Genomic DNA, 24,028 nt, shown 5'->3' with positions numbered 1-24,028 from the left:
AAAAAAAAAAAAAAAAAAAAAAAAAAAAAAAAAAAAAAAAAAAAAAAGATTAAAAATTTCGAAAGTTGGGCCGGGCGCGGTGGCTCAAGCCTGTAATCCCAGCACTTTGGGAGGCCAAGGTGGGTGGATCACGAGGTCAAGAGATCGCGACCATCCTGGTCAACATGGTGAAACCCCGTCTCTACTAAAAAATACAAAAAATTAGCTGGGCATGGTGGCGCGTGCCTGTAATCCCAGCTACTCAGGAGGCTGAGGCAGGAGAATTGCCTGAACCCAGGAGGCGGAGGTTGCGGTGAGCCAAGATCGCGCCATTGCACTCCAGCCTCGGTAACATGAGTGAAACACCGTCTCAAAAAAAAAAAAAAAAAAATTTTTTCGAAAGTTAAGCTACACATAATAAATACTGGGAATGAAAAAACAGAAAAAAAAAGAGAAATAAGTTTTTAAAAATCAGTGACAGAATTTAAAATTTTTAAAAAAGAAAAATATTGGGAAAATACTAAAGAAAAAATATTCTAAATGTTTCTGGAGAAAGCAGTACTCACAACAAATAAGACATCAAATTTGTAACAGCTTCAAAAATAGCTGAATACTAGAGACAACACAATAAGGTCATATGTGTAAGTGATTGAAGAAAAATAATTTTGAACTTAGAATTATACATCCACCAATACTATTATTTAATTCTGATGCCTAAATAAAGACATTAACAGGCATAGGAGGTTTCAAAAGTTTTACTACACAAGGTCCTTCTCTAAAAAGAAGAAAAAAAAATCAATTAAAAGAATGAAGAAATCCACATGCATACTCAGCATTTGCAGGTTAAGGAAATACCTGATAAGGTTTATTTTGGTCTAAAAAAGCAAGGACTCATAGGAAAAAAAGGCCATGTGGTCCATAAAAATCCAGAAGCAAAATGTAAGCACTTTTAATGTAACTGGGGTTAAGGCAGTGTTTAGGAATGAAGGCTCTGGAGGTGGAAAACAGAGTCTTTTGTATGTTTATTGTGAATATATATTTTCATCATCTACATATTCCACATTGATGAAGGATACATCTAAGATCTTTGTAAATCACATCTTTGCAACTATCATTAAAATATTCCAACACTAAATGAAGAAAAAGATAAATGAAAATGCTAAGTGACTTCAAACTGCTAACAATTCCATAATTAGAATACTAACTCAGAAGTCTTGATTGATTAACATTTCAGGCATTTGATGCCAGGTATTTCTCAGGGTCTTTAAGTACCAATACACCTTAATCTCTCAGAGCTTCATAGTGTAAAACTATGAGCCACTTTAAGCAAACCATTAAGAGGAGATGATGTCAATGGAATAAGAAGGAAGTGTTCAATTCTTTTATAAAGCAATTACAATGAAACCAAAATCTGACCAGATGGCAAAAAAGAAAAGGATGGCTTAAATCTAAAATTCATCATATTATTAAGAGTTCTTTGGACAAAATATATTATGTGATCATCTGAAAACATATTTGGCCGAATTCAACGCCCATTGTCAATGTTGTAAAAAACTGACTAGTATTTAATGCATGGTATTCAACAGGTATTTTGTGAATTATATATATGTATAACTAATTTACTAATTTGTATATTCTATTTATACACAGTATGAGGCCAGTATTTATACTGATATAAAGCTGATATATATATTTATATTCATTTATTATTGAAATATATAAGGGGAATTTCTATATTACTGATATTCATATATTAAACTTAAATATATTTTTAAAAATTGTGTCTATATATGAGTAATATATACTGACAAAGAAGTTCTATATTACTAATATATATAAAATTTTAGTGATATTTACATATACATATGTTATATATATATGACACTATAATGATGTATACTGACAGAGAAATGCTTTATTACATGAGAGAGGCAATGTATTTTTTTAATTAAGGATCAAAATCCAAAAGCCATAAAAAATATTGATAACTTTAAGCAAAAATCAAAAAGCTTCCACTTTGCACAAAAATAGTAAGGATAGCCAAAAGGAACTGACAAATAGGAAAAATATCTACAAATCACTTTTTAGATACAGGACTAACTTACTTGATATTTAATAAAGGCACCTAGACATGAAAATATAAATAGATAGTTTACCTAAAAGTACATTCATATAAAACCTTGCTCAAATTCACACATGATTAAAGAAATGTAAATTATAACTAGGTGCTACCATATTTTACTTATTATGATAGCAAAAAGAAAAAAAATGAAAGTCCCGCAATATACTTTAGTAAGACTGTATTGAGACAAGGACTCTTAGATACCGCAAGTATAAGTGTAAATACATACAACGACTATAAAAGCAGATTGGGAAATAACAATCAAGCTTACAAATTCATTTACTATTGTCCCAGAAATCTCACTTTAGGAAATGCATTCATAAATATACCTGAATCTATTTAAAATGATATATGAATAAGGTTATTTATTAGAAGATATTTTTCAAAAGCCAAACATTTTAACCACTCAGATAGGTATCTATGGGAATGTAATTAAAGAAATATGGTCTGGCTCTAACATAGAATACTACAAAAATTTTAAAAAACATAGAAACTGTTCTAATTGATTAATGCTGCACAACAAACCATCTTAAACTTACTGACATAAAATAACCACTTAATTATTTTCATAAATTCTCCGGGTCAAGAATTTTGAGAAGGCTTCATGAGAACAGCTTATCTCTGTTCCAGGACATATGAGGCTTTAACTGGGAAGGCTTGAAGGCTGGGAAGGTATACTCACTTAGATGTGTGGTGCCTGATGCTGGTTTATGGAACCTCTGCTGGGGCTGGAGCTGCAACACATTTACGGGGCTTCTCAATGATTGCTTAGGTTTCCTTATAGCATGATGGCTGGGTTCCAAGAGCAGTATCCTAAAGACATAGCTAGAAGGATGCTGCATCACCTTTTATATTCTAGCCTCTTCACACTGCATTGTTTTCTCCATGGTTGCAAGTCCATCCAGATTCAAGGAGTGGGAACAGTGGCCCATCTCTTGATGGAAACAGTGTCAAAGTCACACTGCAAGAAAAGCAGGTGGGATTGGAAGATAATGTTGCCACTATTTTGGAAAAATATAATCTGCCCTATTGTGTGGAAAGATTTACAGGATGCAGAGTTAGGTCCAAAAGCAAGGTATAGCCTGGTGCAGTAGTCTGAGCTACTCAGGAGGTTGAGCCAGGAGGATCACTTGAGCCCAGGAGTCTGAGGCTGCAGTAAGATATGATCACATAACTGCACTACAGCCTGAGTGACAGAGTGAGACCCTGTCTCTACGAAAACGAAAGAGAAGAATTAATTTTCAGTAAAGAAACCCTGGAGAAATACATACAAAATTACCTCCCAAAATGGCTAAGTTTTGTGGAAGGAGTTTGGGAGACTGTAGAGAAATGGGTAATAAGGCCAAGAGAGACATTTTCTGTATGTTTCTTACATATTATTTGAAATATACTAAATAACTGACAAACACACTGAGAGACACACATTTACACACATGCATTATTCTTCCATTAGAATAATTACATGGATTTATGATTTTGGTAAGTTTTTTAAAAATGCTTACATATGTAAGCCTCCCCTGATATCCCCAAGCCAAGAGCATGTTTCTTGATCCAAATCAAAAGCTTTGTAATAGAAAACTACCTTTTGTTCATTCATACTTTGAATGAACAGGTCAGTGATATTCACCTGCAGTATAAGGCTTGGAATTAATTATTTTTAATTGCATTTCATTTCCACCCGTGAAAGCTAAAGTATCAGTTGATTGTGAATGTTTAATCTTCCCTCTCTTTCCTTCTCTTTCTCTCTCTCAGTTTTCAGTCAGTCCCCTAAATAAGCAATATTTATTCAGTGATTTAGTGTTACCCTGAGCCTTGCTTTTTGCTATTTCAAATGCAACATATATTTTAATCTTCACAACAACTTTGTGAGGAAGGAACTATTGTTTTGCTAGTTTTACAGATAAGTTTGCAAAATACCAAAATAAACACATTGTATGGTATATAGTGGAGACTGTGCCTGCGAAGGTTTGGTTATTCTCCAGTCTCAATTCTAAGACCTCCTTTCCTAGTAGAGTGGTTAACATTCATTTGGAAAACATTTTAGCAAACCAAGAGGACATTTAGTTGGAGGTAAATCTGAAGAGCACATGAGTCAACCTTCTCAATTTCAGAAAAGGAAATTAGGTCAGAGACAGAAAAGTCATCATGCAAACTTTACACAGCTCCTAACAGGAGAATCCAGGTCGCCTGACTCCTAGGGCATTGTGCTCCTCACTGCTACAAATGTTCTTTTTCAGAAACCACAGGAATGTACTTGTCACCTAATAACCCTGTCACAACTGCTGTGATGGGTTGTGTTCAAACCAAATCTATTTTGAGGTGCACTTACAACAGAGCTGCAACAGGCCAAGGGAAAGCTGATCAGCAGCACAAAGGGAGGGAAATGGCCCACTTTCTCTGGGCTATAAAAAGAGTCCCAATTATGCCAATACACTTAGAAAACATCAGTTTATAGATGGTACAGGACGTTGCTGACAAACAAGTATGGAATTTGAATGGTCTCTAATGGGGAATGTGTCCCAGTTATGAAGGGTATTCTTGAGGAAGCCATTTCAGGTGCTTCCACTGTCCATGGACTTCAAGCAGGTCCTTACCAGGAGTCATTCTGATTGACCAAATGTAACTTTGAACCTGACTACTGCCCAGTTTACCCTATGGAGTCAAAGGAAGAGTATGTTCCAGCTATAGCACCTTATTAATTAACATTCAGTGCTCATTCATACATGGAATAATGTCTTACTGAGAACCTTCTCCGTGCCCTGTACCTTCTCGGGGAAGCAAAGATGAATCAGGTCCCATCACTGATTGCCAGACCACCACCACAGTGTGGATTAACTTACTTTCTCTATCAAAGTCAGTGTCAAATATGAGCTACTTTATAACCCCTCAGTTCCTTCATCAATACAATGTGTGTGTGTGTGTTTTAATTTCCAGCTGTGAGTCTAACAATTTACATACTTTGTTTCCATATTTTAATCACTGCTGCTGCTGAGCAAGTAAGGAGCAGACTTCCAAAAAGTAGCTCACGTCAAATCCCTGCAACTAATGTTTCACCTACAGTCAAAGCCCACTATAAGCTTGAGAGGGAAGGGCAGAGAAAAGTACCCACAGAAAAGGCAATGGAAACTGGAAGCTGCTTTAGCAGGACTTAGCTTGTGATAGGACAGTGAATGACGTTTTAAATTGTTTATGACTACCTTGTTTCATTGTCCTATGGCAGAATTTCACCAAGCCAAGATAAACCTATGACTTTTCCAGATATGGCCACCTTAAAAGGAGTATACCTAGAGTGCTCATTTCTAATGTTAGGGATCAAAACCTGGCTGGGCTGTGTGAATAATTAAAAGATCGTAATATTCTGCATATTTCTAAGAAAACATTGCATTCCTGCTTTCCAAGACCTTGAAATGTTATTACATTTGACTCTTCCTGTGTAAAACAGGCATCATAAGGCTCAAGCACAGAAAAAAAAAGCAGCTCTGTTGCTGCCTAAACCAATACAAGAAGTACTCAGTTATCCCATTGAACATTAGAAATAGCCCTCTCTCTGAGCTTGAGCTGATGTTCCCCTAGGTAGCCTGTAGATTTTCTTTTTAATGTTTTTGTCTTACAATAAGGTCCATGGGTTTTTTCAATATGTATTATTCTGATATAACATGTGTGTGTGTGTGTCTGTGTGTATGTGTGTCCTACCATGACTTAATATTCTCATATACTCACAGGTGCAGGAACATATCATGGAATGATTACTACATTCTGAGGCAGGATATCTGAGTACTAATGCCAGTGCTGTAATTTTCCAGCTGATTTTGAGTTAGTATTAAATTCTCTGAACAATATTCTTCAAATCTATAAAATTGGGATAATTGAACTCTATCCTAATTTTCTGTCAACAGTTTTATAAACAAATGGGAAAACTCATGTGAAAACCCTTTGAAAACTGTTAATCATAGTAAATTTGTAAAGTGTTACTATCTAAAATAAAAAAGTTATAATAAAGATGACCAATTAAAACAAGCTATTACTTTGTTGGTGATGTTTTCCACTTGTTCCATATAAAGTGTATTACTCAAGGTTCTCCAAAGAAATAGAACTAATAGTATGAATACACATACATAAAGAGAGAGATATTTATTATAAGGAATTGGGCACCCATAATTGTGGAGGCCTGGCAAGTCCAAAATCTACAAGGTGGGCTGGGAAGCTGGAGAACCAGAGAAGAGCTGTAGTTTCAGTACAATGGCAGTCTGTTGCAAGAATTCCCTCTTTTGGGAACATCACACACTGGGGCCTGTCGAGGGGTTGGGGTGGCTAGGGGAGGGACAGCATTACGAGAAATACCTAATGCAGATGATGGGTTGATGGGTGCAGCAAACCACCATGGCACATGTATACCCATGTAAAAAACAAGCATGTTCTGAACAAGTAACCTAGAACTTAAAAAAAAATGTTTTTAATGTTTAAAAACAATGTCTATGCAATTAGCTAATAAGAAGATTGCTTGAACTTCAATAAAGATGAGAGACATTGTTTCCAACATTTAAAAAGAAAAAGAAATCTGTCTTTTTCGGGACAGGTCCATCTTTTTCTCTTAAGCATTCAACTGATTTGAAGAGGCCCAACTACATTATGGACAGTAATCTGCTTTACAAAGCCTATCGATTTAAATGTTCACCACATGTAAAGAGTACATTCAAAGAAACATCTAAAATGTTTGATCAAATATCTGGGTACTATGGCCTAGCCAAGTTGATATGTGAAATGAACTATCACAGGCAGTTACTATTCAGAATCAATAGACAGTAAGTTTATTGAACATAAACCCCGATTTTTTTTTTTAATTTTCCCCAGCCTATGTCTATAGGACCTTGTATAAATAAATTCACAAAAAAGTTGCTTCAATGAATGAAAACTAGAAATAGGTATAGCCCAATATAGTTTCATGGTACCTTTCATCTCCCCGAAATAATATCAAAACTAAGAGGAAACACTCAAAAGCAAAAATAAATATTCCAAGGGATTGACATCCAAAATAGTTGGAGAGACCATGAAGAACCTTTAGTTTGTTTTTCTTTGGTTGCTTCTCAGGTTCTGAGGTCACCACCTAATTTACTGCTGGCCCTCCTTGGTTTCCCCTTTACTGGCTTTCAAAGTTCATCCCAAATTTCTCTAATATATTGACCACTCCTTGTTTTTGGCATCACATCCAGAGTTCAAACGGACAACACATAATTAGCCTGTCAAAGCCAACCTACCTCAGATTGGAACTTAGAGAACTACAGTCTTCAAAGGCCCAATGAAATCCTGTCTGTTTAAAAATATTTCTTACTCTTTTTTTTGAGACAAAGTTTCACTTTGTTGCCCTAGGCTGGAGTGCAGTGGCACCATCTTGGCTCACTGCAACCTTTGCCTCCCGAGTTCAAGCAATTCTTGTGCCTCAGCCTCCCACGTAGCTGGGATTACAGGCTGAGCCCACCACCACGCCAGACTGATTTTTTTTTTTTTTATTTTAGTAGAAACAGGATTTCACCATTTCTACTTTTTGCCCAGGTTGGACTCGAACTCCTGAGCTCAGGTAATCTGCCAATCTCGGCCTCACAAAGTGCTAGGATTATAGGCATGAGCCATCACACCCATTTTATAATCTTTCTATAAATACCATTCAGTTGGAGACAAAATAATAGAAATTTTGATATCTAATCCCTCTAATGCTACAACTTTCTAACATCATTGTATTGGCTAAGCTGTGCAGAAAATTAACCATACCTTGTTTCTGACTTCCAACTAGGTTTGGGAAATTGTAATTTATTAGGCATGATTAATAAACATTTCATGCTAGCTATAATTTTGTTATAAAACCAAATATTTCCATATGTTGTTTTTAAAGCACAGGATCTAAAAGAAAATTATTCCCTAAAATGTAGTCAAGCATTCACTGCATTTCATGCCCTGCCAGGTAAATTCATAAATAAGTTTTTAGAACTGGTTTGTCTGTCCCTACAGCTATGCTAAAATAACCAATAGAATCAGTTTTCCCCAGGGTAAGGAGTTGCAAACCTTGTCTTTGATAGCTCATTGCCCAGGTGAGGGGGAAAAGTCTCCCAGGAACAACTAGACACTTTTTTTCCCCATGGTTGCTGTAATGACATGAAATAAAAATCATATTTAGAGTCATAAGACCTGAATATAGGTTCTTCTTAGCCACATACTAGCTGAGTGACTTGGCTATTTACAGGAATCTAGAGGCACCATGATGATATCTACTTTATAAGTCTATTTTGAGAGTAAAATGAGCAAATAAGTGACATGATATTGAACTCTGTAGGACACTACAATAAATATATTAGTTTACTATTTTTGCAAAGTATAATCCTTGTGTCTTGATACCTAATATGGGTCAGCTATATGCTATATCTAAGAAAACAGCAATGAAGAAGATACTTTGTATAGGCGAGACCTCTTGTGCTGCCAATATGCATCGCCCCCTTCTTCCAGTTATTAGCTGGGTACTCAGTTGCCAGTTAAAGGTTCTATGTTTCAGCTTGTCTGCAGTTAGGTGGCAGCCTGCTCAATGGGATGCAAGCAGAAATGGTGTGTGAAATTTCTGAAAAATATGTATTAAGGGTGTGAGGCATGTCTTTTGTGGCATTTTCTTCTTTTGTTCTACTGACTGAAATTTGGATACATTGATTGAAACAATGTCAGCTTTGGGGAATAATGAGATGTCCTAAAAATTGAAGCATGATGTGGTCTCAGGTAAAGTACACACCTAATCCATATAGCATGGCTTTAAGGGCATAACATCTTCCCTAAGACAAGTAGGTACAGCCCTGTTTGTTGTTCCTCATCAGTCAATCATTGGCTGTGGGTTGCCCTCAGAGGGAATATGCCATTTATGGGAAAGGTTGGAATCAATTCTCCTGAAAAGAGGGGCAGTGAGCTTGGATTACTCACAGCAGGCTGAGTAATGGGTGCACTGAAAGGAATTTAGCTGAACCATCCATTGCAGTATCTGCAACCATGACTGAATGGAAAGGGGAGGGAGCCAAAGATAATTTATGCATGCAACAAATGTCAAATGAATATCTGTATCTTAGAGACTATTAGTGTCTTCTTCCATATGGGATCATTCTTACGATGCAAACATGTTTTCTAAACCCTACGTGCTCTCTATCTGTACCCCCATCTTCTCTCTCTGACTGTGCTTGCTTTCTCCGCCTCCCTACTTCATGTTCTCTAACCTGCTTCTGTCAGGCCTTGTGTCTGTTCCACTGCACACATCTGTCTCCAAAAATCTCACCAACTCAAATGGTCTGTTCCTAATCTTCATGTAACTTTTCAACAACATTTGACAGTTATCATTTCCTCTCTGAAATACTTTTCTTCACTTGGCTTCTCAAAACCATACTCTTGATTTTACTTTTCCTTCAGTGACCACTCTTTCTTGCTATTCCTTAACTGCATCCTCTTCACAGTTTCTTACCTCAAAATGTTAGTATCTCAGCCTTCTTGTATTCTCTGTTTTAACTCCCCCCTAAACCATCCCATCTGGTCACACAGATTTGAGTAGCTTCTTAAATCAGAGTTTCTTAACCCCAGAACTACTGACATTTGAGTCTAATGATTCTTTGTTGCAAGAAGCTGTCCTGTGCATTGTAGGATATTTAGCAGCACCTCTGGCCTCCATATACTTGCTAGATGCCAGGTGCCAGTAGGAACCCTAGTTGTTTCAACCAAAAATGTCTCCAAACTGTCCAATGTCTCTGGAAGGCACAACAGTCTCCCAGTTGAAAATGACTGTTCTAAATTATGATTTCTTCCAAATTTTTATTTCAAGCCCTGATCTCTCTGCTGTTCAACACCTAAATCCAACTGCCTACCTGACATCTCCACTTGGAAATATATCAGGCATATTATACTCAACATGTCCCAAAGACACTCCCTGAACATGTCCATAGCCTGGTCCATCCTTAATATTTCAAGTCTTGGTAAATGGCAACATCATTCTCCGAATTATTCAGGCTTAAAACCTGGGAATGGTCTTTGATTCCTTTCTTTCCTCCTATTACACACTTAATTTGTCTGTAGCCAATCTTGTTTACAATCCAAATCTGTCCCAAATTTGACCACTTAGCCCTTCTACCACCACCATCCTAGTCCTTTGTCATGACTTACCTGGACTCAGGCATAGTCTTCTGTTTTGTTTCCCCAGTTCCCACACTTGCCTCCTTACAGTCATTTTTGTTACACAGTAATCAGTGTTCTTTCAAAAATGTAAACCAGTTTGAGTTGCTTTCCAACTCCAAACTCTGAGATCTTCTCATTACACTCAGAACCAAGTGTAAACTCCTTTACATGGCTGGTCCTGCCCTAATGATTGGCAGATCTAGGTCTACATCTAGTATTCTTCTCTGTTTTGCTTACTGTATACTCTAACCACACTGACTCTCACTCTGGCCACAGGGCCTTGTCTTTGCTAGTCCTTTCTATCTGGAATATTTGTTCCTCCAGTGTTGCCAGGGCTCAATTTTCTTACTTTGTTCAGGTCTGTAATCAAAACCACTTTCTCACAAAGGTCTTCACTTATGTATTTAAAATTGTACTCACCAGGGCTGGGTGTGATGGCTCATGCCTGTAATCCTAGCACTTTGGGAAGGCAAGATGGGTGGATCACTTGAGGTCAGGAGGTTGAGACCAGTCTGGCCAAGATGGTGAGATCCCATCTAAAAATTCCAAAAAAAAAATAAAACATACATATATATATATATATATATATACACACACACACACACACACACACATACACATATACATATGTATATACATATATATATATATACACACACACACACACACATGCACACATACACATATACATATGTATATACATATATATATATATATATATATATTGGCCAGGCATAGTGGCAAGAGCTTGTAATCCCAGCTACTAGAGTGGTTGAGGCAGGAAAATCGCTTGAACCCAGGAGGCAGAAGTTACAGTGAGCCGAGACCACTGTACTCCAGCCTGGGTGACACAGCAAGACTCCATCTCAAAAAATAAATAAAAATAAAATTTGGAGTCACCCTAGTCATTCTCCAACTCTGATTTACCTTTCTTCACAGTACTCATAAGACTCAATAGCAATAAAGATGTTTGTTTGTTTTGTATTTCTTTCATTAGAATGCAAATTTCAAGAGTGACAAAAATACATCTGTCTTGTTTGTCTTGCATCCTTCAGCCTAGCACAGTGTAGGCACTCAATAAAAAGTTGTTCAATGAATGAATCAATGAATGTTAGGCACTAAAGTACATTTGTTGCACACTTAGAAAGAACTATAATCTATGTTAAGTGAACTACATACATTGTTTTATTCAGCAATAATCTAATCTGATAATATCTTAATTAGTTTGAGCTACTACAACAAAAATACCATAGATTGAGTGGCTTATGTGACAGAAATGCATTTCTCTCAGTTTGAGAGGCTGTGAGATCCAAAATTAAGGTGCCAGCAAATTCAATTCTGGGTAAGGACCCTTTTCTTGTGATGGCCTCATATGATGGAGAGACAGAGAAGTAACAAGTTATCTTATGTCTCTTTTTATAACCCAATTACCTCCAAAAGCCCTGTCACCAGATATTGACACATTGGGGATTACGTTTCAACATATAAATTTGGGGAGAGATATAAACATTCAGTCCATAGCATGTAGGTACATTTCTAATCCCCCTTTTTCATGTGCAGAAGCTAAGTTTTTTTCAGTTTGACCACTTAGCCCTTCTACCATCACCATCCTGGTCCTTTGTCATGACTTACCTGGATGACTTACAGATAGGAAGTGGCGGAGCAGTACTTCAAACTCAGGCCCTTTAACCACTGTCACGTATCCTCATCCACATTTCTAGCTGGTGGTAATACCATCAACTGAATGTTAATGAAGCGGGTGGGGTAGAGTGTGGTGGGGTTGATGATGAACTTAGCCTGGGCTGATTAATTTTGATGTGTTTATGAGACATTTAAGTAGAGATGATGAACCCAAAGAATAAAGCAACAGTCAGGGTTGGAGATAAAACAAAAGATGATTTTTAAAACTATGGCCAGAGGTTTCATGTAGATTAAGTTTTAGAAGTACCCTTAAATAGATAAAAACTTAAATACTGTCTTGCATCTACAAGTAATAGAGAAACAAGAAACATCAGTGCCTATTGTAAAGAAATACATTCCTATGAGAATGTCAATTATCACCAGTTATCTTCAGGTCATGTAATGTTTCAGAGCCTAACTACCAAAATCTTCACAAGACAGTCTCATCATATTATTTTTTAAAAATTCAAACTTTGGGGTTTTTTTGAAACTCTAAAAAATAACCATAAGTCAACATTTCATAATAAACTTTTATACTAATTTGAAACTTATTCTAAACTCTATACATACTAATCATTCCAACTTTCCCTCTAGAGAAAAATGAGCTTCTAGATTTGCCAAATTATATTTGAATCTTATTGGCAACCCTAATACTAACTCATAGGCATAACTGCAAACCAAGCGTAACTTCCACCACACCTCCTCACTTAGAATCATTAGTGTCTTATTTATTAAAAGCTCACCATTTATAAATTTTGTAACACTTTACTTTTTGTTTATATCTATTTGTTTATATGGAGAGAGACATATAGTAAATATATATGTGTGTATGTGTGTATGCAGGTACAGATGAACTCTTCCTTTTTTATGGATGCATAGTATTTCATGCTGTATACGTACCACATTTTCTTTATCTAGTCTGTCATTAATGGGCATTTGGGTTGGTTCCAAGTCTTTGCTATTGTGAATAGCGCTGCAATAAACATACGTAGGCATGTGTTTTTACAGTAGAATGATTTATAATTCTTTGGGTATATATGTATTAATATAGGTCAAATACTGCTGGGTCAAATGGTATTTCTGGTTCTAGATGTTTGAGGAATTGCCACATTGTCTTCCTTACGGATTTTACATGTTCTTCTTCCTCTGCCCAAGGGATTGTACGTGTTTTTCATCATCTGCCCAGAACATGTGGGTGTAGCTGAAGAGGAGTGAATGGGAGGGAGAATGAAAATGGAGTCAGAAGTGCAGCTAAGAAGCAGATTGTGCTATATTTTGTAGGTCACATTAAAAAAATGGTAGAGTATAAATATAATGCTGCCTTCAATTTTTTTAAGTATTTAAATTTTAAGAGGTAATACAGCATAATACAATAGCAAGAAGAACATTATAGTTTAATCCAAAAAACACTGAAGGCAAGTAAACATCAGGCTTCCTTCCACGAACCACATTATTAACATCCCTGAGCCTATTTTTCCATTTTGTAAAATGAAGACAGCACTGTCTGAAGGCAGAAGTGAGGACAATGCATTCCTAAAAGCTAACGGTTAAACCTTAAATCTGACACATATCACATGAAATCTCTTCTATATGAAAAACACCTCGGGGAAGGAAAAGTGTTCCCTATGCCAGAAGCAGGAAGGAAAATAATCTGGCTGTTACTATATGATAAAAATCACATATCTCAAGAAAGAATCGAAAATGAATCAATCAGCAAGGGTTATAAGAGAATGGAAGGCATAAATTACCAGCATGCCTCCAGCACTGACTGGAGAACAAAGTGTCCTAGGAAGATAAAATGATGTGAATGTGTCCAAGTCTCCTTATTGTTGAGACAGATCTTTCAGACCATCAGAGGCTGATGCCTTGAAACATACGAGTTATCCAATCCACTATCATTCTGATTCCATGATCATGAGCTACTTTCTGATAATCTAACTTCCCAGGATGTTTTTCTACAGGAAGAGAATGTTCTGGTGTGCTGGAAAGTTATATTGCTCTATAAATTACAGCATTGGATTTCTGGGTTGTATACTTTATTCTCCTGCAGATTGAGTTGATGTGAACCAGCATGTGTTAAGTCCTGTACAGCTCTGGAAAACTGACACTGTCTGTTTTCTAAATCTGTAACACGGAGGGATCAGACCATGGGCTGTGATGAACTCAGAAGGCAATGCCCCTTGCAGGGGAAGTTGGTAACTAGCCAGCAACGTACATTCATTTTAGCTTCTCCACTACCTACTTCAAAAGGGTTGTGGGGCTTAGATGAAATCACGTATTTGAAAGTCTTTAAACACTTTCAAGTTCTTCAGAGGAACCCTGAAAAGTGCCAAAGAGATGGCAAGAGGAACAAACTGAGTATGTACTGTGCTCCTTGCCCATCTGGCTATTGAGAACTGTCTATGGGATAGAAGAAAAACTTCCCGATCTAGGAATAATGGGCATCTAAGCCCACAGAGAATGTCAAATTCATAGGGACAGGTTCAGATACTGAGTAAGCCGCCTTTCCCTGTTTGAATATTTTTCTTCTAGAGATATAAATTTTCTACTTTCCTTTTAGGAATGCAATATTCCCATATAAAAATATGCACCCCCCCAATGATTCCTTTGAGGTTATATGCCTCTGTGTTTGCACATATATACATATAGATATACATATATAGGACCAAAGATGTGTCAAGCACCAGGCCCAGCTATACAATTTGTAGGGCCCTATGCAAAATAAAAATGTGGAGTCCTTTGTTCAAAAAGCAATTTAAAAGTGCCATAAAAGGTATTAAAAATATAAAGACATTTTCTTTCATCCACAGTTTGCGTTTTGATTTGTCATGGTATTCTCCATTTACTTTAATTTCATTCTAAATATGGAAAACTTTTTGGAAAATTTTAGCATGAATTTAATTGTCCATCTTTATATTATACAATCCCAATTTTAAATGAAAATATAAGAGCATTATCTCTTGCACAATTGTTGGAGTTGTGGAATTCATATATCTCACAGGTTGTACATACATATATTTTTCCTTGATAGAACAGAGGAAATGATACAAAAATAACTCAGCTATTTTTATTTCATGTCTTGATACGGACACATTCTACCAACACTGTCTACTTTCAGCTCACTGATGAGCAAGAAAGAACTGAAAGAAAAGAGAACTATGAGTTCTTTCTCTTTCCTTCTACCTCATCATTTTCAGCATAAGTGGCTGACTAATAACGGAAAATAAAATGAGTAAGAGATAATATGATATGGATTTTTTGGTCATTTCTGTTTCATAGAATGCTGTTGCCTTCACTCTGCCTTTGAAGATAGTTATGGTTTGAACAGAAAGCAGTGTCTTGGAGCTGTCTGTGCTCTTATTAAATCAGTCATAGACACAACACATTCATCTTGTGCTCACTGATCTTACAAATTTGGGTCCACTAACATTCGGTGCTCATCGGGCATCACAAATATTATGTACTCACACAGGAGCAAGGAACAGAATGGACATGACTATTAAGCAGGCCTTCTCTGCTCACATGCATGCTTAATGTTGCTAAGAAAAATAAGAAATTATTATGAACTTTAAGATAGATACAGCAGAACATTAATCTAAGCATGGGACTGTTCTGAGCATGGCACCTTGTATGCATAGGTCACATGTCTAGGAAACCAGCCTGGCCAGGCACTGCTTTAAGAAAAAACAATTAAACTTTCATAACAACTGTGTGAGGTTAGCCCTATAATTATCTCCCATTCAGACTGAGAAAACAGGCACATAAAGGTTAAATCTCTCATTTAAGTGCTAATAAGAGCTAATAAGTGTCAGAGCTGGGATTTGGACCTGGGTTTCTATGCTCAAGAAACCATGATCTTTACTAATACACAGTAAAAGCATCAATTTTTAAAATTAAATCTCAAGTTTCCTTGGCTCTTTCTCCCTTCCTTACTTTTTAAAATTCTTTAAAAGGCAATTTATATTTTTCATAAAGAAGACCACCAATATTGTGGGTATTTATTGTAATTGACTACAGTTTATATTAGCAGCTATAATGAATAATGATAATAGTTATCAAGGAGTGATTTCTTTTTTTTTTTTTTTAATTATACTTTAAGCTCTGGGATACATGTTCAGAACATGCAGGTTTGTTACACAGGTATCCATGTGCCATGGTGGTTTGCTGCACCCATCAGACCATCATCTACATTAGGTATTTCTCCTAATGCTCTCCCTCCCCTAGCCCCCCACCTTCTGACAGGCCCTGGTGTGTAATGTTCCCCATCAGGGAATGCTTTCTATAGGCATAGCAATTTGATGAGGTGGTTGCAGTTACTGTCTGTGCTTATAGATGATGATACACAGGTTCAGATAAGTAATTCACATCAAACTCAGATAACAAGTGGTAGAGTCAGAAATTAGCTTCAGACAATTTAACACCAACATCCATGAGCCTAACTACCTTGTCACAGTGCTATAATTCTCCAGAAGTCCATTTTAATGGTACCCAGGGTAAGCAACCGGGATCAGGCTTATGCAGTTACGGTTTACTTCTACCAGGTTTCTGTTCAGTTTCACAAGCTCAAAATTAGAGGTTTAATTCAATAGCAAAAATAGAGTTTGACATTGAAATTTGTACCCTAGGACAAATTTGCTATTTTTCTTTAAGAGCTTGTTACTCTGTTTGAATCCTCAAATAGTTTAGCCTAGAACAAAATGCCGCAAATAGAAAGGAGCCACAGAAGTTTAGTATGCTGCCCTTGGAGAAACTTATCATTAGCTGATAACTTCTAAGCAAATAGAGGTAGTAATTGGATGAGCTCTCTTAATTGAATGCAATAGAGAAAGCTCAAGTTCTGTTTTTGTGCATTAACACTACATAATTTTTGAACAACCTTGAGACAAGAAAAGACAGGCGTAAGACTGCAAAGCTCCCAGATCATCCTCAAAAAGAATATTCTATTCAAAAACTGCTTCCAGAATAGCATAAAATGTTACAGTAGATCACATAATTAAGTAACAAAAGAATAATCAGAATAACGATCTCCAAAAATCTTACTAAATTAGGTGATATAAAAAAGAAAAGAAAGCCTGAAGAAGTAATTTTGGTTTAGGACATAAAATTAACTTAAGAGCTAAGGGACTGTTAAAGTCCAGAAGCCATGTGTAATAATGGAAGACTTTTAAATTCCTGGCAAATTTTCAAGACACATAAAGGAAAATTAGGACTGTTCCTCCTAACATATTTTTAATTATAAAAGCATTTTATTCAAAATTAGTTGAATTATTTTACCCTCTCTTGTATATTCTCCAATTAATTGAAGATCTATTACAGAACACTTGGCTCTTCTATTGCTTTTCACCTAAGGATTTCGACATATTACAGACATTTAAAAAGTAACTGAAGACCTAAGTTCTTTTGGGGGAAAAAAAAAGGAAATAAAAGGATACACAAGCATGCTTGCTTGTGAAAAAAACATTCATTCCTTTCCCTATTTTTTAATTGGACCACACAGCTGCCCTATTTTCTATTCTTTAAACAGCAGCAGTCTTACCTTGTGTCCCCCAGAAAGCAGAACCAGAGATAAAAGCTTAAGTGCAATAATTTGGAAGACAGTATTGGCAATGAAGGAGAGGAAACAAGAATGCATTATGGAGTCGGCCGCTGATACTACGGAGAAAATGCAGTAATTGAAAAGAGCAAATGAGAAGTCATATAAAAAATATCTCAGCACATGTGTCTGCCTGGGATAAAGAAAAGGAGGTAGTTATCTATTGACAGTTATTCTTTGGTCTAAAGATCATCATCCCCAACACACATACACACACTTGAGGATTACACACATGAGGGTGCCAAGTGGGTACCAGTGGATGTCTCACACGCCTGTGAACAAGAAGCTGCGGTTCAGCCAGAGGCAGTCCTGAGATGCTGCCATGGGTGCTCCTGCATGAAGCTGGGTAAAGCCCACCGAGCACAGATCACTGCAGCCGTGGCTGTGGTAAGAGGTGCTGTGGGGAAGACTTTAGTGTTGACCAAGAGGAGCCTCATAGAGTGTCCATGTTCACTCGAGGCCAATTTCCACTTTGAGTTCTGAGTAGCTGTTTTATAAACATTGTGGTGGCACCGATAAATGGTACTACTATCTTCTTAAAGTAGTAATAATGTATTCTAAAGGATTCACAAACATTCCTCAAGTTCGACTTAAATGTTCTCCTTCCTCAAATTCAACATCACCTTCAACACCTTCCTCCTGTCTCTAATGAAGAGTGAACCTCCACTAGCATCAAAGCTAATGTTTATTGCCCACTGGATCCACACAAGCCCCTTCAAGATGAGTGGTAGCTCCCTGAGTTGCCAAATCTCGCTGTCTTCTCTCTGCCTAGGGCAACTTCTCCCTTCTGCTTCACTGGAGTGACCAGGCACCCTCTCCCTGAAGATGAACACTTTTAGCTTCCATGGACATTTTTCTTCAGCTTGTTCTACTTCTCCATATTAGCCTTTGACATCCTTCTAGCCTCCTTTGCTCTTCTCTCTAAAGTATGATTTCCCCAGGATTCTGACCTGCATTCTCAAAGTCAGTCAGTGATTGCATCATCCTCTGTCTCCCCCGACAGAAGGCCCATTTCCCCACTCCCAACCTTCTAACTACTCTTCTGCTGTCTCCTCGCTAACGCCCAATTGTAAGTGCTGAAACCAGCATCTCAAATGCAGTCGGTTCTACTTAAATTTCTGACCTTCCCTACAAAGCACTGTCTTCTTCTGTGTTTCTTATTGCTGTCATAACACACTTATTCTTTCAGTCTCCCAGGTCCTAAGCCCTGTTTATCAGCACTCCCTACACACTTACTCTGGTTGATCAAAAAAAAACAGCATATGATTCACTTTCTGTTAAATAAGTCAATGGCAGATATACCCAGGATGCAAATTCCCTGAAGGCCATTTCCACCTTCACTTTATAATCAGTCCCCAACATGGTGACCTCTTGGCCCCAGAAATATTAAAAAATAAAAATAAAGGAAAAGTTAAACTCTGGAAGGGGTCCACTGCCTCAGGGACAGCCAAGGGTTTAGCTCCAACTCTGTTTTAAAACATATTTTTATACACATACTGATAGAATTCTAATTTTACATGACAAGGATAATACACACATACAATGTATTTACACAGCAATACAATTATGTCATGCATTCCTTTTCATTCATTTTTCATTTGTACTTTACATTTTTGCATCTCCTGTTACTACCCACTCCATCCAGTTAACTTCTCTCCTGCCTCCTCCCTACTAGATGACCCAAGTTAACAACCTAACATGCAACTTTTCACATTTTTTCTCCATGCCCACAGAGGCACATACATATTCATATATATACTTATCTATGTATATACACACAGATATCCATGTATAGGAAAAAATGGGATAATATATATAATGCCATAGAAATCTTATCAAGTACCTGGCATTGTTCTCATTCATTGCTGTTAGTGGTTTAGAAGCATAATGGATTTATCTATTTTTTATTGATTTTTTTCTCCACTATGAACAATGCTGATGTAAAAAACCTTGTAAATTATCGTTACATACAGAAACTTTTTTTTTTTTTTGTAGAGAATAGATGATTAGGAAAGGGATTACTGGGCTTTTAGGGTATTTGCATTGTTTCTAAGTGTTTAGGGATTGCGTTCACATTTCTTTTCAAATTTTATGAGCATGCCATTTTTCCCATTCCCGGGTGGCAACAGATTTTATGTTCCCTTCAATATTTGCCAGTCTAAATGGTAAAATGTTAAATCTATTACTTTAATCTCTCTTTTCTAAGCTACTAATGTGTGTGTGCATCTTTTCATTATTTTTCACCACGTAGATTCCCACCGATATAAACATTCTCTTCATATCTGTTGCCATTTTTCTATTGTTTATTTTCTTTTTAACTTTTGAGTCTTTTATATAGTATGATGCTAGCTGTTTTATCTGCTATGCAAGTTCTTTTTTCCAAATTTACTGTTGGTTTCTTCACTTTACTTATAGTATCTTTTCCACAATAAGAACTTTTAGGTTTTATACACATTAGTCTTCTTTGTTGTTTTATAGCTTCTGAGTGTCAGAAGGCTTTGCTTGTTTCTGGAATGTTTATATAGTCTTCTAGAATTTTCTAAGGTTTTTTTAATTTTACATTTAAATATCTAACTCAACTAGGAATTACATTTGACATAGAGATGAAAGGGACCCATTTTTAATTTTTCTTGGTGGATATGTTGTTGTGTTCTATTAAATATTTCATTGCTTTTATTTGCATTATTAAAGAATCCATTATTTTTCCTTCATATTGAAATATTATCTTTGAATATTTCTATTGAAATATTATCTATTGAAATATCTTTAAATATTTCAATATAAAGGAAAATTGCATGTGTTTGCCACAGTACTGTTTTGAAGTACACATACAGTATGGCATGACTACATCTAGCTAATTAACATATGCAGTACCTCACATAATTTATCATTTTTGTGATAATAATATTTTGCATCCACTCTCAGCATTTTTCGAGAACACAGTATTTTGTTAACTATAGTCGCCAAGTTATACAACAGACCTCTTGAACTTTTTTCTCTAATATTACTGAAATTTTGTATCCTTTAGCTAACATATGTCCAAGCTTTTTAACCCTATAGCTCCTGGTAACCACCATTCCACTCTCTACTTCTGTAAGATCAGCTCTTTCAGATTCCACAAATGAGTGAGATGATGCAGCATTTGTCTTTCATTTTAAATGCTCATATGCACTAGGATCTACTTTTGGATTCTCTCTTCCTTGCTTCCACTTTGTCTATTGGGGTGGCCATTGATTTATGAGAAAAAATTTTCCATTTAGTAATATATTCTGAATATCTTTGGCAAGTCACTTGTTTCTCCCTTGAGTATTCCTGAAGATTTATTCTTATGTGTATACTTAAACGTCACTTTATTTAAAAAGAACAATTGAGATTCTAACTCAATTCTATAGCATTGAACCTATAAATTGTTTTGTGGAGTATGGTCATTTTAATGATACTGATACCTCCTATCCATGAGCATGGAATGTTTTTCTGTTTGTGGTCATTTCTAATTTCCTTGAGCAGTGTTTTCTCCTTGTAGAGATCTTTCACCTCTCTGGTTATCTGTATTCCTGGGTATTTCATTATTTTTTGGGCAATTGTGAATGGAGCTACATTCCTGATTTGGCTCTCACCTTGACTCTTGTTAATGTATAGGAATGCTACTGATTTTTGTATATTGATTTTGTATCGTGAGACTTTGCTGAAGTTATTAACAGCTTAAGGAGCTTTGAGGCCAAGACTATTGGGTTTTCTAGATAAGGGATCATGTCATCTGCAAATAGGGATAGCTGGACTTCCTATTTTCCTATTTGGATGTCCTTTATTTCTTTCTCTTGCCTGATTATTCTAGTCAGGACTTCCAGGGCTATGTTGAATATAAGTGGTGAAACAAGGCATCCTTGTCTTGTGCAGGTTTTCAAGAGGAATACTTCCAACATTTGTGCATTCAGTATGATGTTGGCTGTGGGTTTGTCATAGACACCTCTTTTTATTTGTGGTATGTTCCTTCAATTCCCAGTTTATTTAGAGTTTTTAACATGAAAGAATGTTGAATTTTATCAAAAACCTGCATCTATTGAGAAAATCATGTGGTTTTGTCTTTAGTTCTGTTTATTTCATGAATCACATTTATTGATTTGTGTATGTTGAACCAAACCTGCATCCAGGAATATGCCTACTTAATCATGCTGGATAAGCTTTTTTATATGCTGCTGGATTCGGTTTGCCAGTATTTTGTTGAGGATTTTTGTATTGATGTTCATCGAAGATATTGGTCTGAAGTTTTCATTTTTGTTGTGTCTATGCCAAGTCATGGTATCAGGATGATACCAGCTTCATAAAATGAGTTAGGGAGAAGTTTTTCTTCCTCAATTTTTTGAATAGTTTAAGAAGAAATAGTAACAGCTTTTTGTATATCTGATAGAATTCAGCTGTGAATTCATCCATTCCTGAGTTTTCTTTGGTTGGTAGGCAATTTATTACTGTCTCAATTTCAGAGCTCATTGTTGGTCTGTTCAGGGATTCAATTCTGTTGTTTTGGTGTGTAGGGTTCTGTAGATATCTATCAGGTCCACTTGGTCCAGAGCTGAGTTCAAGTCCTGAATATCTTTAACTCTCTGTCTCAATGTTCTAATATTGTCACTGTGGTATTAACGTTCTCCTACTATTATTGGGTGGGAGTCTAGGTCTCTTTGCAGGTCTCTAAGAACTTCTTTTATGAATCTGGGTGCTTCTGTGTTGGAGATATATATAATAGTTAGGTCTTCTTGTTGAATTGAACACTACTATTATGTAATTTCCTTCCTTGTCTATTTTGACCATTGTTTGTTTAAAGTCTAAGTTGTCTGAAATTAGGATTGCAACCACTGTGTTTTTCTGTTTTTCATTTGTTTGGTAGATTTTTCTCCATTCCTTTATTTTGAGCCTACATGTGTCATTGCCTAGTTTCACATCTGTGGCAGCACTGATGCAAGTTTGGGCACTGGTGGAGTGGAGCTGGCTGGCTCTGTACCTGCCAATACTGACTCTAATGGTGATTGGTGGGGACAAAGAAGATGGACTGCACTTCTGTTGCAACAGTGGCAAGGCAGGGTGCATGCACACACACGAGCATCTGGGGGCACAGGAAGCAAAACCTGATCCCGCACACACATGCTGGCAAAGCAATGAAGCGATGGTGGCTGCTGTCAGCCCAGGGGAGGGTATTGGTGGGCTGGATGTGTGGCTGTAGAATCCACCCTACTGGAGCTCTCCTCAAGTCAGGCAGGGTCCACCAGCCCAGAAGCTATGATGGAGCCCCTAAGGCACCCAAGGCTGCCCTGCCAGTGCACGTGGCCAAGCTGGAGTCCTAGGAGACACCAGCAGACCAAAGGGTGCTCAGGTTGCATGTCCTCATGTCATGGGCAAGACCACACTGCAGAATTCAAGACTGACAGTTCCCCTAGTGCTAAAGTCTCCTATAGGAGAAAGTCAAGCCTGGGGGAATGGCTGTCCCTGGCTGTGCTTTGCTACAGAGGCTCTCATACCAAATCTCGGCTCCATATTGGCTGGCTTGCTTCCCCTACCACTTCTCTAAGAAGCTCTTTCTGGAAGCTCAAGTGTCCGTGGTGGTTGAGAAATCGTCTCCTGCCAGGATTCCAGAGGCCCATGGCAAGAGCTTGTTGCTCTTTGCCAGTTCAACTCACCCCTGGAGTCGTTGGGGGCCAGGAGTGAGCCTCGGTGCACAGCAGCTCCATGCAAGGCTTACCACTCTCTCCCCCTCCAGCCTGCTTCTGTGTCATGTCTCTGTCCACTCTCAATGCCTTCCCTCTGAAGCTTGATTAAGAGTGGGCCAGTCATCTTGATCCATTAGTGGCAGCTTTTTCCACCTAGCTGCGTCTGGTTGGCCATCTTGCCCTCTCTCACATTTTTTAAAAAATTTAAAAAATTTAAAAAATTTCTTCAGTGTTTATATCAGTTCTCCTCTTCTTTTGTTCTTTTTGTCTTCTTTTTTAACTTTTGACTGTTGATTGATAGCATTTGCTAGAACTTCCAGATCAGTGTCAAATAAGATGAAGTAACCAACCCTGTGGGCTAGTGGGTGTACAGTAGCAGGCAGGATGCCAGTCACTTGATATTAGGAGGAAGCCTCTTCACTTTGCAGTCAACTCACAATCCCTGAGCCTCATGCATGGGAGAACTCAGCCCATCAGTTCAGCTGCTTGATTCTTGGGCTAGGGAGTCTGACACAATCATACAAGATTGATGTTTGCATCTTCCTTTTCTTAACACACCTACTTGCACCCAGGAGTAGATCATGAGTGTGCAATCTGTGCAGTCACATAAGACTCTGAACACAGAAGGGCCCATGCTTTGTTTAATGCTCTGTCATCATCTAACATTTTCTAATAACTTTTGAACAAGGGTTTCGGCACTTTTGTTTTACACTGGATCCTCAAATTATATAGCTGGTCCTGCTCCCACGTATCATTGAGTCAAGATTC

General features: G+C 37.2%; 2 long non-coding RNA genes across 2 annotated transcripts in view; both read right to left on the bottom strand.

The window, feature by feature from the left end:
* The window catches only part of LOC116524153, a 178,315-nt gene that overhangs the window by 58,455 nt on the left and 95,832 nt on the right, over window positions 1-24,028 (bottom strand). The window lies entirely within an intron of this gene.
* Window positions 13,043-21,298, bottom strand: LOC116524152. Its single transcript, XR_004257197.1, has 3 exons — window positions 21,210-21,298; window positions 17,401-17,413; window positions 13,043-13,054 (listed from the first exon to the last, which is right to left on the bottom strand). It is a non-coding gene; the product is annotated as an uncharacterized LOC116524152 (long non-coding RNA).

This window comes from Sapajus apella, unplaced genomic scaffold, assembly GCF_009761245.1.
Source record: "Sapajus apella isolate SASKATOON/1434 unplaced genomic scaffold, GSC_monkey_1.0 scaffold44, whole genome shotgun sequence".
In the NCBI taxonomy this organism is placed as follows: Eukaryota; Metazoa; Chordata; class Mammalia; order Primates; family Cebidae; genus Sapajus; species Sapajus apella.
This window is presented reverse-complemented; position numbering and strand designations above follow the sequence as displayed.